The following is a 15,737-nucleotide window of genomic DNA, read 5'->3' on the forward strand; positions in this document are numbered from 1 at the left end:
GCTGTACTGAAGTGGAGTAATGGAGTGAAGGTTCAGCACGTTTAACGCCCCCCCAGGATCAACCACCATCATCATCAGACGAGAACCATAACGGGAAGAAGAAGAAGAAGGAAAAAAAAAACCCCTGCAATGACTAGGCTGCTTTATTCTGCTGCTATTGATATGATAGATTCAATATGACAGAGAGCGTGATTGGGGAAAGATCTGCACGTAGCGTGAAATCAAACTAACTTTTATTCTGCTTTGTGTAAAAGATGTGAAATATTTCTGACACATTTTAATAGGTGGGAACATTCAGCTCTCGACCATATGGCTTTCTGCTGATTAGAGCAAAAAGTTTAAAAAAGAAGAAAGAAAAAAAGTGTGACTCGGGGAGTCTGTTTTTGCTGGTAAAATGACCTCACACTGTTTATGAGATGGGGACGATACTGGTAAGTTGCTTTGCTATGAGGAAATAAAAAAAAGAGCAATTATTTGTTCACCACTTGCAGTGTTCGAACCGACATTTAAGCGAAAAAGGGACTGCCGTCTAACTGCAGAGCGCCGTTTTAATGTAGAAGAGAGAATGTTTTGAGATGAGCTGAATCTCGTTTCATCTGAGCGTGAGCGTCGGAGGACGACTCAACTTCGTACTGTAACAGTTCACGTGTTGCATTTCTCTGCTAATGTCATATTCAAAATGTTCATTTTGCCTTTCAAGTGCTCACAAATTGAAACTCATTCATATTTATTTCCCCTCCACTGCCCTTCAGAGTGCAGAGAGAGCCAGAAAGTATATTTAGCTTGAGGCTAATGGCTACCGGCTGCTAACAGCTACGGAAAAAACAACAACAGAACAACAGAAAATCCGTGGTGTCTCTCAGGTGGTCTTTCTCCAGTCGTATGCCCAGGAATCCACAACCGCATTAATCTGAACTAAAAACAAACGAAACAAAACCCGTCCAGTTTGGTGCCCTCACATTAGCTGTTACTTTAGCAGCTAGCACTTTCAGTTGAACCCACTCCGTCAGCGCTCATTCGCTGTAGCACCCAACTGGGTCTCAAAGTAGTTGTCTTGAGCTCCAACAGACACTTTTTCACCACTGTGTCACCTCTTTGGAGCACAAGAATGTGAACAAAAAAAACAAAAAAAAGGAAGTAAGAGGCACATTTATTTCGCTTCAAGCTAACGGTGCCCCACGGCCACCATCTGCAAGCAACGACGAAAATGTCTCAAAATGTCCGCTTGTAAACTCTTAGCTCACTAAAATCAAAGTAAGTAACATTTCAAGTGCGTTGCTACATTGAATGACAGCAGACAAGTGCAATTGACTTGGTTCAACTTGTAAATGGTAATTTTTGGACAGTTATGCTGTTGTTAGCAGACGGTTGCCTTTAGCTTACAAGGCTTCCTGCATTCCCAAAGAACCGATGCGAGACGGACAAAAAAATGTTGACAAACACATCTTTGTGTTGTCACAAAAGTAACCGCCGTTTTGTACTTATATTGTGTTAGTGTCAGAAAAAAAAAGGACAAAATTTGGATCCCGGTATTTATACTTGTACATTAAATCTCATGACCGTTACGTGAGCTGCAGTAAAACTGGATGGAAAAAAAAAAGACAGTTATCCTGCTGCAGCACATTTCAAGGATATGAATCATCCAGCTTTGTTCTTGAGAGTGTGTCCTCGCTGGTGATTGTTTGGCATTTTGGATTTCTAAATTGTGTCGTTAAAACCTCTGTGTTTTAAATTCGTAAATTGAGGAACAATTTTCTTGAGGCTGATGGATTAGAATACAAATGATACACTCGCTGTTCAGTACCAAAAAAAATAAAATGAAATAGAGATTCAGTTGTTAACATTGCACAGCGAGGGTATGAGAGTAATGGTTAGTTAATGATTACTTCGTGATGAATAAGCACAGATTTAACCATTTAATAATGCTCTTTGTCACCATTATTGTAAAGTGGAGTGCAAGTTAACATGAACACTATCCTACACTAGATGCATGAGTTTCCGACTAACAGTGAACTAAGCATTAGTAATCATAAATAATCATTAACTTGACATTACTCATGCACCTTTACTGTAAATATATAAAATTCTAATTGCTGCTCCAATGACTGCATTGAAATAACTTGTAATTTACTTCGAAAATCTTTTTTGTTTTCACTGGTTATTTGCATTCTTCAATGAAAAGGCGTCGCTTGTGTTAAATAATCAGAAAAGTTCTTCGAACCAAGATCATCATAAGACTCTGCGCACTTCACTGTGAATAAACTGTTTGACGTTATTTGGTCGAGAGGTTTTGTTCAGCTTATGCACAACTTACATTTATCTTTTTCAGAACGAGAGGGTACATTAATCAAAAAGATGGAGAAGGAGAAATTGTGGCTTCGGGCCAGAAGTTTTGACAGCATATAGAGAGGATCGTTACAACAGTTGTGTGACTTGGACTGGAACAAAACCGAGGGATTGTGGAACATTGATGGGAGCTTTGTTTCAGCTCGGCATGAGACTCCTACGTCCCTTATTTGTCCCTGTTGACCTCCGCTTGAACATATTTACTGCATTTAAGAACACCAGATGGCGGCTTGTTCCGGTAAGCAGGTCACAAATAACACAATCTCGAGGAGCTACGGAACCATCTCAAATCCTCTGGGTGTTCAGATTATTCACAGAGGTGCGTAAAAGAGAAATCCCCGTTAAGTGTTCCTCTAGCTTTTGAATCCTTGGAGCTTTATTCTCCTCTGTTTTTCAAGTTTCTACTTGAAAATCAAAGCGTGGGTGGAGAGAGGCACATTAGCAGTGTTGTGAGCAATTCCTAGTCACCCATCAAAGTGCACCATGTCCAGTAATCGTTGTTAAATTGCCAGTGAAATGTTGTTTTCTGGTTTGACAGTTTACAAAGGACGTTAGGACAGACTCCACTATATGCACCTTTACGAAGTGAGCTAATTGCCTTTTGGTGAAAACACATTACTTTATCATAGAAATCATCCCTGTGAGGACTGGTGTGTAATTGAGGATTTTTATGTTGTAAAAAGTGCTTTCCATCTTTGTGACCTTTTTGTCAGTGCAGTTCATTTTACGCAGTGAGAAGGGTACGCATTAGGATCTTGCAAGCCAACTTCAGCTAACTTATTTGTTGTGGGGGGGAACAACAACAAGTCCTCTGACCAAGCGACCAGATTATGTCTGTACAACCACCCATCCATCCATCCATCCATGTTCTTACGCTTATTCTTGTTAAGGGTCGCGGGGGGGGGGGGGGGGGGCTGTATCCTATCCCAATCAGCCTTGTCCCCTCTTGCTCTGTCTTTGGATGGTGGGAAGAAGCCGGAGTACCTGGAAAGTACTCTCCAGTACCTCCCACAGTCCAAAGACATCAAGAGGGGACGAGGCTGATTGATACTCTAAACTGACTGTAGGTGTGACTGTGAGTGTGAATGGTTGTCTGTCTCTATGTGTTGGTCCTGTGATGGACTGGTGACCTGTCCAGGGTGAACCCCGCCTCTCACCTGAAGGCTGCTGGGATAGGCTCCACCCCCCCCCCCCCCCCGCGAGCCTTAACAGGAATAAGAGGAAGAAAATGGATGGATGGATGGACTCTGAGCTGCCCTCTAGTGGCTGTACCACAAAACACTGATGCCAATGGAACAGACGCTGGCGAGATTGTTTCAAATAGACGTGTGGAAGTCATTTGTTCCGGGCTTCAAACACAATCCATAGTCAGGTTTCTTATGAAGAACTTTCTTTGTTTTTCTGCCTCTTCCTGACAGAACAAAAGACTTCTCCTCTCTATTATCGGTTATGAAGGAGTCCCATTAGTCTCTTTGCCGACGGGCACTAAAAAACTGATCGGCATCAAAACTGAAAACGGTCATCTCATTGCAAAGATCTCTCTCTCTCTCTTTCTTTTCTTTCAGCTATAGCAAGCACCCCACCCTCTTTATCTATCCTTCCACACACACCCCCACCCCCCCACCCCACTTGCTTTATCATGGCAGCGAGACCCCCTGGGAGGCTCTGATCTCCAGTGCACATCCTGAAGAATTAATGACTTCTAATGTGCCAGTTAATGCAGAAAAGGCGGAACATCCATCATAACTGACAATTTAATAGCGCTTTCATAGATGGGCCACTCACATCGCTCCTATTCTCCTTCGCCATACCCCCCCCCCCCTCCTACTTTTCTTTCAGACACATAGAAATATAATACCTGCACAATGCATACACACAAGAGCAAAATTATCCCCTTCACTGACTTCAGGGTAAATGTTTCTAAAATGTTCAGATGGTCTTTTCATTTGAAAGGATACATTAAATACAGCCAGATAAACCTTCATAATAAGGTGAGCCATGGTGCATTTGAGCGGTTAGCAAAACCCGAGCAGCAACACATCAGAAGCTAACGTTAATTAACAAATATTCAACAAGTCCTACATAAATGAAGTATGACATAATGACTTGATTAATGCACTGGGTTCAAGTTTAATGATTAGTTCCTACAGATTTTTACAAACACAATGTTTCCGATCAGCTTCATATCAGGTGCTAAAGGACCGTAACCACAAATTAATCTTCGACAATCACTGTATTTTTAAAACTCCTCTTTCCTTAAGTAGGTTTATAATTACAGACACAATATAGAAGCAATCAAATTTTAAGATTGTCCTGTTGTTGGACACAAATATCTTTCCTATTAGATCCTGGATAAGGAAGATTGTTGTTGTTTGACATGAAATCCTGGACCAAGTCATTAAATAGTATTTCGGGAACATTATACCTCGGTTTTTGAAGATTCGCTACTCAATTGTTAATTTTGAATCTAGATCGAATACATAAAATGGAAAAAAAAAAAAAACAACTACAAAAGCTAGCTGCTAATTGGCGAAAACAATGGCGTGTAGGAGCTAGCTACATATTTGCTCCAGGAGATGGTGGAGATCCAAACAGAGAAAAAAAAAAAACTCCCAAGAATATCAGTTGAATGTATCAATTCCCAGCTTCCGAGCATGTACAACTGTGTCTTCTTATTTCGCCACACTACACAAATAGCCAAAATAAATTTTACAACCAGTAAAATACTTCATACAACCTGATTTTCAAGGTTTTACTGAAATTAACAGATCAAGTTAAGCTGATATTAAACAACTTCTAAGACTCTTTTTTTAAACAAAACCCGAAAACCTTTGAAAAATGACAGCGGAAAATGAATCCTTAAAAGTTGATGCAAACATTTCCAAACTTACGTGTCCCAACTTAGTTGATTTATATGCTGTCTGTCTGTACAAAAGCAATGGTTGGAACTGTATAATTACTACGTCTGAAGCATTATTTGGACAATATTTCACTGTAGGAAGCAGTATATAAGTTCATAATGGCCAGAGAAAATGCAATTAACAAAGACAGGCTGTTATAATTCTTAAAAGCGGGTCTTTACTGTTCAGAAAAGGGCTTCCCTTACAGATATAGCAAAGACATTCAAGGTGTCAGAGACTAAATTGAGACATAAATCCAAGTGCAGCAACAGAAATTAGAGGAGTTCGAAAACTTTTTGCCAGATCACCTGTTAAACTTGCCCACGTTAAAGCTACAGTCCGTATTTTATGTTATTGGTTTATTATAAAACTGATTGGTTTGTTTTTTTCAGATGATCGTGTTTATAATTACGACTACTTTGTAATTCATTTCATGACCAGAAAACATTTTGTGGCTCATATTAATTACTCACAATCTCGAATGCACGATTTATTTATTTGTTTCCATTTCTGGAAATCCTCATGCAGGAATTTGCTGAGTGTAAAGTTGCGACAAGCCACCCAAGTGTTTTTAAAGGTTTTATCATTAATCTGCCCTTTTCAAGATGCCAATCGCGCGTATTCTGAAATGTGAGCGTTGTGAATGGAAACTTCCTACTTCACGGCGCAATCCCATATTTATGATGAACCCCTGGTCTAGAAAAAAAAAGGTGTTCATTTGAATACATACGCCTTCAGCGGGAAATCAATCCATGATATAACCTGTATTTCTGACACAAAAAATTACAAAGCAGACATGCAACCCCTTAAATTCTTGAAGAAGTGTCTTTTTTCAGTCAAATTAAAGGCTATCTGTGCACGGGGGAAAAAAGCTAGCGGTTCATATTTTGCATACAACAGTGTCACTTTGTCATTCTGACTTGCATTACCGCAATTGCCTCAGCAGTAAACACAACAACTGTCATACACTGAGGTTCCCTAACATGGCTCACTCTCTCTGAGCAGACTGCAAGAGAACTGCTTGGCTGCCCAGCCTCTTTGGGTTGATGTAGAGCACCAATATTCCACAGAACAGCTTGCACAGGCAGCTAATGTCCCTTTCAACACATCTGAAATTATGTTCATAGGACTGTCCAATCAATGGGATTGTCCAGTGATGGGAGACCGAACCACCTTGCAGCCAAATGAGAGCGTGTTTCATAATGGCAAGCGAAATTTATTGCGGCATAAAAATTGGTCTTTGCAGGATTGTGGACCGCGAGGAAGGAAGCTGATAGTTTTCACTCAGCTGTTTCCAGATAACATAAACATAATTGAAAAGTGAAAATATAAGTGACAATACAATCGCAGTGTGCTGGCTTGATGAATAACTGCAACAGAGTTCATTAAAGACCGGAGGAGGCATGCAAGGTACAAACAAGAAAGGGTGGAATACTATGTAGGAGTAATGAATGAAGTCACGTTTAAAGTCTTAGTACCCTTTTCTTTAGGGATAACTATGTGGGGACAAAAGTAAAAACTGTAACAAAATAAAGGGCAGGCAAAAAGCGATATTAGTACTACTACTGCTCAATGAACACATTCTGTATGTAAATAAAGAATCTGTAACCAAGGGAGAAAATGCCGGAAGGGAAGCTTCTGGTTTCTGTCTTAGCGGCTTTGACCAATCACTTTTGAGCACGCCTCGGTTGCGTCAACACTCCATGCATCGCGAAAAAGAGACGGGACACATTGGCCGAGATGGAAGGTCATTAAAAATGTCTGTAGTCTGAAGTCCGAGCAATGCTGTTGTGGTTCTTTTTTACCTGAGTGTAAACTGGCTGCTCTTGAAAGATACGCTTGTATTCGCCGTCTTTCAACTCCACGCAGAAGTGTCAAGTTGCAATAGCGACTGTTAACAATGACCAGGGGATAGAGCAAGGAGGTCGTGGACCTGATATCTGCTGGCCACGATTGCTGTTGTGAGAAATTCCATATTTATATTTATAATCATATTCTATTCATGCTACAATTCATCCTGTACATACCACAATATTTGTAAAGCGCTTCTCATTCATGAACGTAATTATGCTGAAAATCTACTGTGCACTACTACTTCTACTGCACTACTGCATCTCTCATTGATGCAAGTTGGTTACACTGTACAGGGATAAATAAAGTTTACTGAATCTGAATATTTGGGACCAGGTTCAGGTGGCTCTGACGGGTAAGCCCTGACTGCAATGTGCAGATCGAGGAGCGGCTCAACACGGATGGAGCTAAACGTTTGACTCAGCACACTTGCCGCAACCATTTGGAACCGATGCCTACGCCCTAACCACTTGGAACCTGTGCCTAAACGTAACCATTCGGACCCCAAACCTAACTTCTCCCGATCCAATGCCTACACCTAACCATTCAGAACCTATGCCCTAACCACTTGGAACCTAGGCCTAAACCTAACCATTCAGAACCTACGCCCTAACCACTTGGAACCTAGGCCTAAACCTAACCATTCAGAACCCATGCCCTAACCACTTGGAACCTAGGCCTAAACCTAACCATTCGGACCCCAAACCTAACTTCTCCCGGTCCATTGCCTAAACCTAACCATTCGGAACCGTGGGGTCAAACGTTTAGCCCTGCCCACACAGGACCCTAATTCTCAACTTTCTTGATGTAATAGCTAAACCTAACCACTCTGAATCCATGTCTGAACCTAACCATTCAGAACCGTGGAGTCATAGGTTCAGCCCTGCCCACATTTAGCCCAATCCCGATCTGCATACTTCAGTCAGGTGCACTTGGATCTGACTGCCTGAGACAGGAGTTTTGAGATTTGTTCAAGTAGCCTTGTGAGACCATTTTCTTCTGGTGAAAGTAGAGCTCTACAGTTTGGATCCTCTCTGCTCTAGAACCACAATGACAGGGAGGGGTACTTGCAACGACTGACGTACTCCTGACGCCAATCACAATACACGACATCATCACATCCATCCTCCTGTTCTTTTTTTATTGCTGGTATTGAATCTATTTCTGTGATAACTGCACTAATTAAGTTAATTACATTACAGTTGATGCTTGTTGCTTCCAGAGATGCCATTCTAGGGCCGCTTCACCAGCCGTGACCTATATTAACGTCATCCACCGCGAGAACCAATCAGATCTGCATTTCTGTCGGGACGCAACGACTGTAACTCCTTTATAATTTCTCAAAAGTGGCCAGATGTAGCTGCAAGGCTCAAGTTTCCTGTTTCACAACATTAACCAGATAGAAGATATTTTCCTGACCTTCACCAAGTGTTTTTTTGTGCCAGAAACTAACCAGACCGTAAATGTACTGAAACATTATCATCAAACAGTGAATATAATTTCAAGAAGCCACTGTCAGTGAATACCAATAAAATAAAGCGACAACTTTTAAGTTTCACAACTTTAACTGCTGCCTACTTTGTTGAACCAGGGATTTTTGTGAGTCCACCATGAAAACATTCCGATTTTCTTGCTGTCTGCCTGAATTTTATGTCAGATACGAGGAGGTCATGGACATTTTCCTGGTCAATTCAAGCCTTCATATGACTTCGGGTTTGCATCTAGTCAGAAAGTCACGCTAGTCAGGAATTTGGAACTTTTCGGTCACCACCTGCACCTGAAAACAATATCTGATGGTAAATACACCACAAAGTACACATGCTACTTGCTAGCATAGCCGCTAGCATACAGCCATGAAGCTATACCAAGACCAAAATTAAGACAACAGAAAATGTGGAGCCATTAAGGCCCAGAAACAGATGATAATCTTATAATGACCTGCCTCCTTCTTGACTCAAACAGTGAGTAGTGAGTATTTTTTACTTGTAATACTTCATCTACAAAACTAGTTGCAAATAAAGTCAGCATCCACAAAACATATGACATTGAGCTTACTTTCAAACTGTGGCAACCCAGGAGAGTCCAGGTGCCAAAAAGTTTTGCTTGTATGTAATTTCACACAAATTCGGTGTAAAATCTAGTCAGGAGCTGTCACAAAATGAATGCGTATTTATTCTGTAAACTGCCCTAAATATTTTCAGCTTGCAACTCACATTTCTTTGTTGTCACTTTCAATATGTCAGGCTTTGACCTCTACAAGCCGACAGTGAGATTGAATAAAAAAGTGCATACAAGCAAACCTTCAGGGGATATATTTCTCAAAGGCAAATTCAATCAGTGACGGGTGCTTGTTTTTATGGGGACGTTGCTACTCACATGGCCAAGCAGGTCAAAAGTACAAGATAAAGCATGTTAGTATTGGACAGGCAGATGGTCAAAAAAAGAAATCATTGTCATTGACCTGCAACAAACTATCACATAGCCACATCGCCAAAGTACAATCCGATCAGATTACTTGTTACTGTAGCCTTCGCGCAATAATAAATTGACCCGGCATTAAATCAGAAACACTATCTCTGCTCAGGGGTCTATTACAGATATCTTAGCCCTTGATGGATAAGTTTGTTGTCTGGGTGTAATTTCTTCCTCCAATCTCCAAAAATAAACCACATCTTATCTTCCAGACATACCAAAACCTCATGTGCATTTGTTCAGTAGGTAAAATCAAGCTCATACGGAATCACAGTGAATAATAAAAGAAAGTGGGGTTTCTCTCTCTCTCGCTCTCTCTTTCTCTCCTTTCAATTCTACAAGCTAAGTAGCAATCTGAAGTCAAATAACCATGTGTAACTGGTGGATTATGTTTAGCGCTAGCTCATTTAATTCCTTTATCATTGTTGCAGTGAGCTCTCTGCTTCAGAAATCACAGGAAATCGATTCCATTATCTGTAACACTTCTCCTTTGTACATAGCACCTGCATATGAAATTCAACACACCCGCCATCTTACCATCTCTGCCATTGAAATGACATTACTATTGTCATGGCAACAAACCCCCTTTTTCTCCATGGAGAAACTGTAGAAAACAGCATTCTGTCTTTGGAGTCAGGTACAAGAGATTTGTGCACACCGCAGTCCTCAAATGTCAACTTTTACCACCTTCCTCAAAATGCGATAAGGTTGTAAAGACTTAAAAACTACGATCGGAGCTTCTGCAAATCCTTATTTATACATCAAGTTGTACAATCCGTCCTTACCCCACGTAAAATGCCACGATCCATACGTCTGTGTGAGTTTGGCTGAATGTAATTACACATTTACAAATGTCTTATCTGTATATACCATATATTCTGCACACAACAGCTTTCATAGGCATGACATTTAATCACGTCGATCCTGTCATTTCCCGACACATACGGTCCTCCATCTGGATTCTGAAAAGGCAACACAAGATAAGATCAAACACCTTTTTTGATTTGGGGTTCTTTTTTTAAAAAATTTATTTATAGTATACTTGAACACACCTCTGTGCAATCTGAGGGTCTCTAGCTCACTCTTAACCCGGATGGTCGAGGCAGAAGGCCGCCCAACCACAGCAGGGTCCTACTCAAGGTTTCCGTCAGGTAAAAAAGGAGCTTTATCATTTGCAAAAGCACAGCTGAGATCTGCTCCGCATGAATTAAGTCAGACACCTTCTCTTTTTGTTTGGCACAATAAAAACAAAATTGATTAAACTCGACCTTTGGACAGGGCGATCTCACCGAAGACCGCTTCAACAAGTCACGTGACAGGTGGTGATTTGTGGCGTAAAGGGAGCAGTTTCCTTTTTTGGTTCGCCGCCAACGATGTTTTACTGATTTCGCCCTGCTTCCAGTTTGCCGCTAAACGACCTCCACTCCACTACACAAAACTACTCCTATCATCTCTGGGAAAGGTTGGAAAACGTTTGCTGGCAAATTAAGTGTGAGCTTGATGTCTAGTAATATTCCGTGAATGGCCATTTTCCGATTGATGTGTTTACATGACCCAATATTCTGGTTAATACAGGCAAATGCCGGGTGTCCGATTCGCGTTTGTAGTCACCAGGATTATGACCTGACTTATATGACTTCTACGCTGTCGTGCATGTAAATGTGATCGTTGACCGTCAATTGGAACATTTTCTTTGGGGCTAATTTCTCACAGTTTTCTGGGATTTTCTTTGAGCGATACATCAACACGGGCTGACGGATAAAAGACGTCGATAACAGTTTTGAAACTGAGGTAAGGCCACGTTTAATGTACAACAGAAAGAAATAATTCCACCGAATGTGGCGGTTAGACCCTCAAAACGCCTCTTGGCTGTTCAATTGGCTGTTCATAGCAAGTTTTTGTCAGTATTTGTCAGAGAAAGTACTGAGTATGAGTGGAACAAAAAGCCTTTTGATGTGCCTATACTCAAGGACATCAACACAGTACCTTGCAAAATCTAATTTCCAAAGTGTGAAATTTCCTCATTCTCTCCCGTGATAGCTTCATTTCATAGTGAAAGCTAATTATGGACCACTATGATTTCTTTCAGCAGTCATCAGCTGGTCAAATACGAAGCGGTTCGCCAAATGACACAATATAATTGCTGTGGCAAAAGCAAATGCTCTTTAAGATATTGGTCATTATATTCCAGATGTTTCAGAGAAGTTGGAAGAACATTTGCGTGTATCGTCTGGGGTTGTGCGGGTGTCATTCGGGGTAAACAAAAACATTTTTATTCTGTTTTTTTTTGTTTTTTGGTTGCTTTCTGTGTTTCCTCACATCCCTCATCTTTTTTTATTGTCGTGCCGCGCCTCATTGTTTCTCTCCACTGGAGTGTCTGTCTCTCTTTTCAACACCGAGTCAAAAAAGAGGAACAACAGCTCTACGAGCAAAACAAACAGTCAAGCCACCCCTTTGACATTGTCTTGTTTAAGAGAAAAAAAACAAAAAAAAGACCCCGGACAGATTTAAGATTCACTAGGTTTGCAATCTGCATGCTATGGCCCATCAATTTTTCATGGCTATCACACTATGAGCACTCACAGCCAGAAGGGGGTAATGCAAAATTGATTTGTGTATTAAAACTGCTTAGCCAAGCAGGCATCACTGGGAAATGTAGTGATTACCCCCATGGGAAATGAGAAGGCCATGTATCGTCAATATGATCGACAGAAGAGGGACTTCTGTTCGCACGCGCACGCGCACACACACACACACACGCACACACACACACACACACACACGTGCAAATGACAATGTATATTCAGAGGGAAATATTTATATAACACGAGTGGTGGTGTGTTTCGAGTTGATGTAAATGTGAAGGATGGGTCACGAGTGGCAAGCGTCCTTGTATCCGGAAGTAAGTTGGTTTACTTGTTGAGTGTTTGGATCCCTTGCCTTCAAAGTCCATTTCTTATTGGTTTTGTTTTTGGCTCAAATAGGGTTCGTGGTCTGCGGCTTAAGAAATATTTAAATACATAAAAATATATCTGGAAATAATACATTTGGGAATTTTGAAGCGTTGATGACTGTTTTTAATGAAACCAACCCTCATTCAAGTGTAAATGAAAGAACAATGGATGCATTGACAAGTTTTTTGGGTTTTTTTTCTTCATAATCAGAGCCCAAAATATTCTAAGGGTCTTGAAATATGAAGAAAAGTGTTCAAAAATGCAGGCAGGGCACGATTTAAAGAATAAGCTCTACATATTTCCCTCCCCTTTTCACATTCATTTTCACAAAAAAACATCTTGAGACGCTTCCTTTTTTTCCTCCCTCTCACCCCCGAACTATCTCACGTCGATAAATAGAAATGACGAAGATGGCAATTTTCGATTAAATCTGTTAACTTAGGTTTTAAGTGTGCGGTTTCATTCATTTGATGAATAAAGAAATCCATCTAGCACCTGAAACGCTGGGTGCTTTTATCATTTATGAATGTATGAGGAGTTCAGGAGATCATCCACAACTGCTAACTTTAGCCTATAATAACACACCGCTTTTCATCTTCATGAAAATCAATTATTCTTTCAGGTTAAAAAAAAAAAAGGGTGCCAATTATGATAATGGATTGATAATGGATCAACAGCTTGTTTGTTAGCAAGAATGTAATATGAGCAGTAAACATTAGCCAATCATAATCTTTGCTGTAGCAAGGAAACGCTAGCTAAAGTGTGTGGACCAGGCTAATATTGACGGTACGCAATCATCGAAAGACTGTTTAGGTCGTGTTCCCTCGCCTGGTTCACCACACCCATAATTCACAGCTTGATTAAATTCACCCAGTGATGAGCATTTGGCCACGCCTCACTGAGGACTGTTTGCGGAATTCTGAATCCTAGTCGACGTGGCATCGGGTTAAGAGTAGAACCAACGGAGCAGCCTTAAACCAATCAGCACTGATGGCTCCGACGGTTTGGCGGACCTTGTGCAGTAAAGCCATCACATCTCTGCTTTAAATTCGTCGTGTTAGGCATTTAACACGTTGCGGCTTTAATACCTGTGTATTTGACAAATTTTCAACAGGCAGGTGGGCGAGGCCATACTTACCTGCAGCAAAAGCTTCTCAAAAGATTCACGTAAATAAAAAAAAAGGAGTCCCATATGCATTTCTCACCCAATGTGAGTCTCTCTACCTTTCTTCTTTTTCAACTTGTGCTGAAATTAAATGTGGGTCTTCCTGTGCACCCCTTAAAAGGCACACGTTGCACAGTCCCCCGCGAAAAAATACCCTCTTATTACCATAGTTCTGACACGTAAATCTGAAAGATGTCGTGCTGCCACTGACACAGTGTTAAGAAGTTCTCATCATTTTCGTGCTTGTGTCATTTGTTTCTATGAGCTGGGGTTGAAGTACGAACAATGATGCGCACAGGGAATCAATGTTTTGCTCTCCTCTCCGATATTTGTGAGTAATAAAAGTTATATTACATGCAAATAAACTCAACAGAATGAGGTTTCTTGGCTGAGAATCCCTGTAGTTTTGAACGCAATATTCCCTCACAAGCTCCTCTAATATAAGAGTCTGTAATTTAAAACGATGAAATAATGCCTGTGCGTTACAGTCGCACACACAGGATCAAACGAGCTAAATGATTTGATTAGATAATACACTCTGTTGGTCTCCACACAGCCTCCGAGTGATTGTGGTGCTGTTACACAGTGACGCGTCTGTCTCAAAGAGCAAACATGTCATTTTGTTCAAGCTTATTGAGGACATAATCAGCTCATACGCTGTAATTTCAGTGCTTTTTACGTTGCCCTTTGCACATCAGAAAGGTGTATCATCAAGGATCTGATCAAATTTGTTAGCTTCTCCTCTGGTTTCGTGAATTAGGATGCATCTTTTTTTAGATGAGACATGGAGCGATCCTGTACTTCCCCCTCCTGATGATATCACGAGCCTGTGACCTTCAGCGCTCCCTGGATCGGTTCGCGGCCGAGTTTCAAGCGACTGGGATGAGGATCAGCGCGGCAGGAAAATGCTGGATTGTCCACTTCGGATAGGGAATGAGTCCTTATCCCAAGCGAAGGTGTTTAAGTATGGTGAGAGGGGCTGAAGAATCCGAGCGGCGGGGGCGGTCTTGCATTCACTCAACCGCACCGATGAAAAGAGAGCTGAACCAGAAGGCAAAGCTCTTGATCTGCCGGTCAAGTCTTTGCTCTTACTCCATATTGCATGGATCATGGCCAAAAGCACCAGATTTCGAGGACAAGCGGCAGAAATGTGTTTCCTCAGGAGGATGGCTGGTGTCTCCCGTAGGGATAAGGTGAGAAGTTCGGTCATCTGATACTCTGAGCAGAGGTGTTGCTCCTTTGCGTAGAAAAGAACCAGTTGAGGCGGTACCAGCATCGATTCAGTAAGGAAACCACGCCTTGGGCCAGGCAGGAGGAGTCTGTAGGCCAGATGGAGGACCTGGTGGGGGGACGATACCTCCATGCTGGCCTGGGAATGCCCCGGGAGTCCCCCGTCAGAGATGGTCGATGTGACCTGGGAAAAGGGAAGTTAAGGGTTTACTTCTGGAGCTGCTACCTCCCCGACTTGATTTCAGATAATTGTTTGAAGATGGATGGGTGGATGGAATACTAAGTATGCATCTCAAACCCCTTATTTCGTCGATCCTATTATATTTGGAATTTTAATTTGACGAATCTGTCTGGTAGTTGAAACCTCATTCCGAGGACACTCGTATTATCACTGAACAATCTCTGCCCTGATATACCAGAAGCTCTGACATACTGTATGACTCTGATGTGCGTTGCCTCATTTTGTGTGCGAGCTATAGCCTCGCTCTACCTTGGCTGTGACCATTCGGACTCTCAGAGGTCAGCAGAGCGAGAGAAACGTCTAATCACGGCAGCAACAACATGACCTGTGTCCTCTCTAGATTTACAAGCCTCTGTGCACTCACCCTCCTCTGTGGACTGCACGGCATATTGCTAAAACATGCATATTTATTGAAGCGGTTTTTTTTTCTTCCCCCGCGGTCATCAGACAAGTCATGTGGACTGCCTGCTTATACCAAATGCGTCCTTGAGCGTCAGAGGAGGTGAATATCTGCCCCCGCTGGTATAGTTACGGCGTCTTTGCTCTGGCAGTTCTGACCATTATCAAAGGGATCTCTA

At 41.6% G+C, this 15,737-nt stretch overlaps 1 long non-coding RNA gene across 1 annotated transcript in view; it reads right to left on the reverse strand.

Moving 5' to 3' along the window:
- Positions 1–11,907: 11,907 nt before the first annotated feature.
- LOC147238627 (uncharacterized) overlaps positions 11,908–15,737 on the reverse strand; it is an 80,935-nt gene continuing 77,105 nt past the window's right edge. Inside the window, exon 4 of the long non-coding RNA XR_015111907.1 lies at positions 11,908–15,102. This is a non-coding gene — a long non-coding RNA (uncharacterized LOC147238627). The remainder of the gene's footprint in view (positions 15,103–15,737) is intronic.

Source organism: Aulostomus chinensis, chromosome 24 (genome assembly GCF_037954235.1).
Source record: "Aulostomus chinensis isolate RoL2024-O1b breed Wild chromosome 24, RoL_Achi_v1.0, whole genome shotgun sequence".
Classification (NCBI taxonomy): Eukaryota; Metazoa; Chordata; class Actinopteri; order Syngnathiformes; family Aulostomidae; genus Aulostomus; species Aulostomus chinensis.